At 35.3% G+C, this 4,203-nt stretch overlaps 1 long non-coding RNA gene across 1 annotated transcript; it reads left to right on the forward strand.

The window, feature by feature from the left end:
- Nucleotides 1–300: 300 nt before the first annotated feature.
- On the forward strand, nt 301–4,149 carry LOC127159139 (uncharacterized). Its single transcript, XR_007826364.1, has 4 exons — nt 301–344; nt 536–572; nt 1,889–1,956; nt 3,600–4,149. It is a non-coding gene; the product is annotated as an uncharacterized LOC127159139 (long non-coding RNA).
- The last annotated feature ends 54 nt before the right edge of the window (nt 4,150–4,203 follow it).

The following is a 4,203-nucleotide window of genomic DNA, read 5'->3' on the forward strand; positions in this document are numbered from 1 at the left end:
TAAATTTTAAAACAATTCCGACTATCTTCGTCTGGAAGGACAAAGTCATATACACCGAGGATGGCTTGAGGGTGAGTAAATCATGGGATAATTTTCATTTTGGGTGAACTATTCCTTTAATATAGATTATTTATGATTATGTACTTAACTTACCTAAGACAAGACTTTGTAGCCATCAAAGACTTCTCCACAAAACAACATACTTTACCTTTGTTGGCCCACATCCAATAATTTAAGGAATGCAAAACATCTTCACATCACAACCTATAAATAGCTGCACATTGGGGTGAAATGTTTCATTTAAAGTTGAAGAGATGAAACAGAAAGGACACTTTCCTACTCAGGTTTGACCTTCATTACTTCATTACTGTATTTCAAAGAAAAACTATAGTTATACGTTTGTGAATGCTGTAAATGCATGGGTACTAATATAAAAGATTAAAAAGAAAAAAAAAACTATTTTAAGACAAGACCAGTGTTGTTAATCTTGTTAATCAGTGTTAATTTAATCATTTTCATTTTCAATTATTTTCAGATGAAATCTTCTGAATGAGCAGGTTCTTGCAGGTTTGGTGAGCATGTTTTTGTTCTATATATTCATGCATTAAAAAACAGAATAGCTGAGCAGGCAGGAAGGTTTGAAACTTTCTATACATCTACTGAACCCATCATTTTATTTTCAAAATTTTATTTTCTGTTTTCAGTAAATTGAGGTTGTGATGGGGGTTGCAATCAACATTTTTTAACAAGAAAAACATTTTCACAACTCACCTATAAAAATAAAGGTGCTTTTAAAGGTTCTTCACAGCGATGCCATAGAAGAACCATTTTTGGTTCCACAAAGAACCATTCAGTCAAAGGATCTTTAAAAAACCATTTCTTTCTTATCTTTTTATAATCTGAAGAACCTTCTTTCGCCACAAAGAACCTTTTGTGAAACAGAAAGTTTCTTCAGATGTTGAAGGTTCTTTATGGAACCATTTAAACAAAAAAGTTTCTGCTATGGCATCATGAAGCACCTTTTTTTTTTTAAGAGTGTAGGTGGGTAATTTGTAACAACTTGAGTGATGGATCTCTTTTGAGATTTATTTAGAGTTACGAGTTAATGTAGTTTGCCAAATTTAAAATAACACTATACCACAAAAATAATATTGGTTTACCTCTGAGCTTAGGTCTGTTTGGCAAGGTTTTTACAATTTGAATTTTTTACTAACTTAAGCAAAATTGCACGTTTTGGCATGTGTGCAAGAAAAGGGTGTACAATTGTCTGCATTTTGCGGAGTAACTAAATGCACATAGCTTGCTGATCTAAACTGATCACTTGATTCTCAAGGAAATTCTCACACTCTTCACAAATTCTAAACATTTTCTTCATGTGACTCATCACATGCAAAAATGATCAGTTTAACTATCAAAATCTGTCAGACATCATGTACAGTATATTCCATAAATATCTATAATTGAACATTTGCTAAATTGGCAAATGTACTGCATTAGTAATTAAACAAGAATCACAAATCTACTGTATCTAAAAAAGCTGTCTGTAAAACAAATCTAACATTCGTGTATAGTATACTGTAGTAAGAAGTCAGTGTAGAACAGTAGAACATAAAACAAACTTTGCATATAACTTTGCATATGACCCCCATGCAGCCACAATGTCAATGTAGCTATTCTTAGGTAAATGCTGTCATTCACTGTGATATAGTAATCAGTTAATTCTGTCCATAAAAGGAGTCATTTAGTATTCATTATGCCATATGAATTACCCAGTAAATTGCAGATAAAATCTTAAGTGGTTACAAACTAACCAACACAAAGTGTACCCTCAGCAATATGTAGAATGAACGTGTGTAGAATGAACGTTCGCTTTCTTTTTTTTAACAAGATCAAACCAGAATTGTTGAAGACAACATGGACAACACAGTGAGAAAAGAAAAAAGAGAGAGAGACGGGGTAAGTTCTGCATGAAGTGTAGAGTAACCAGATTAACTGGAAACACTTGGCTATATGGGATCAATTTGGAGGAGGTTTATTTAGTGGATTAAAGAACATTCCAAGGTATATTTTTCAATCAGTGCATACGTGTTCCCTTCGATTTGAACAGACAACCATTTCTGCCTAGCATATTTTAGATTAACTACAGGAACACCATAAAGACTAGGGGTGCTCCGATTGATCGGCTACCTATCATTATTGGTCGATGATGCCTTGGGGATGTTCGATCGGCGGTCTCTAAAAAGGCCGATCTCATAAACCAATCTAAAGCTGATGACGTGCTGCTGTGAGAAGTTTGGTATGACATGCAGCGGCACCGTCTCAGTCTCTTTTCGACACGGGTAAAACAATTACAATGCTGAAGGTGAGGTACAATTCGTATTTCTTCATTTAATAACTTATAAAGTAATTTGAAAACCATATGTGAGCCGTAATTTCACAAACAGCACGAGTGAGTGACCGAGCGCCCTCTCTCTTTCACTCCCAAAAGTCCCAAAAGCACAGTTGACACAGGAATTGTTACTTGCACAACAGAATCAGTGTCGCATCGTCGCTACAGTTTGTAAAATGCATTTCTTTTTAATTCTTCCCAGTGTTTACCATTCAGTGCTCACGCTCTCTCCTGGAGACTGGGCACTCATGCAGACTTAAAGCATACACACATAATGCCACGTTCACGCGCTCATGCTAAATAAGCTGAAAAAGTATTTTTTAGTAACAATGTTTGGATTTGAAATCAAAATAATGGGAAAAATGTGTTTGTGGAAATCAGACTTGTGCTGTGTGTAAGCTATTGTGCAATAATTGCACAATTCTAAAAACAAAAATGCACGGTATGATATATATGAAGAGTTCAGATGCAAAACCAGCTAAAAGCCATCTCGGTCAAAAATGAGATAATGATACTGAGTGAATGCTCTCGACACATATTATAGGTCCATCAAATACTTTTTCTTCAAACTCACTAAAATACCAGCCTCAGCCCAATCAGAAGTACCGGTACTTACATAGAAACCTATACATCTGAGCCTGATAAAAATGCATTTTTTAAAGAAAGACGTCAGATGGATTTAGCTGGTTTTGCATCTGAACTCTTCATATACATACAGCTTCCTGTGATCGGCCTCAAAAATCCTGATCGGAGCACCCCTAATAAAGACAAGTGTCAATAAACATGATTGGTGGGAAAAAGTTACACATTTTTATATATATATATATATATATATATATATATGATATATATGATATATATGATATATATATATATATATATATATATATATATATAAAATAGTAAACACGGCTCTATCTGAAAGCACACACGTGATGGAGATTTACTACTGATTACAAAACTGGCTTGATTAAAGAAGATGCGCATTGGATGTCGCATGCGATTTATTGCGCAGCCCCACCCAGGGCAATAAAAACTTACAGGCAATATTGCTGCACAGCTATACCTCTACATTTAAGTTGTTCTATAAAAATATCCAAATATAAGCTATTGATCATGTCTGACTGATGGATTGAGCTCTATAGAGTCTGTAAATCTGTTTGCAGAAAAAAAAACTTGTTAGACAAATGACTGTTAGCTTATTTTACAGGCCAAAAACTTTGGAACACAAGGAAAAGAACGGAAAAAAGAAGTAGAGGAACTTTTTCACAGACTTCAACTTGAACTCAAGTTCAACAATAAACTGACAGCTGCAGATGTTCTTCAGATAACGGCACATTCATTACAGTCCCATGGGTCTTGCACTGAGGAAGAACTGGTTCACATATTCTTACAAAAACTACTAACGATGAACTACAGAGCAAGAAGTGTCACCGTTACAAGGACTAGTGAGCATCACAGTGAAAAACAACAAAAGGCCAAACAATCATCTGCAGCCGGTGTTGATGTGTTTAGTGTAATTTTTGAAGAACCATCTTTGTCTGATGAAAGTAAAAGCAACACAGACCCTATTCACCCGATGGATGTTCAAATGGCTGTGTTTCATTGTGCTGATGGTTTCCTGAAGCAGCTGATGGTCACTAAACTGTCCCAGTGCCGATACGCTCTGCCTCTGCTTGTTCCTGATCCATTCACACAACAGATTGTGTTTCCTCTTTGGACATTTAGAGAAATTAGCCAGAGCTGGAAAATAAAAAACAGCAAAAACGAAATCATAAGCAAAACCCAGCCAATTTGGAAGGCAGAAACTCCAA

Source organism: Labeo rohita, unplaced genomic scaffold (assembly GCF_022985175.1).
Source record: "Labeo rohita strain BAU-BD-2019 unplaced genomic scaffold, IGBB_LRoh.1.0 scaffold_1932, whole genome shotgun sequence".
NCBI classification, from domain to species: domain Eukaryota; kingdom Metazoa; phylum Chordata; class Actinopteri; order Cypriniformes; family Cyprinidae; genus Labeo; species Labeo rohita.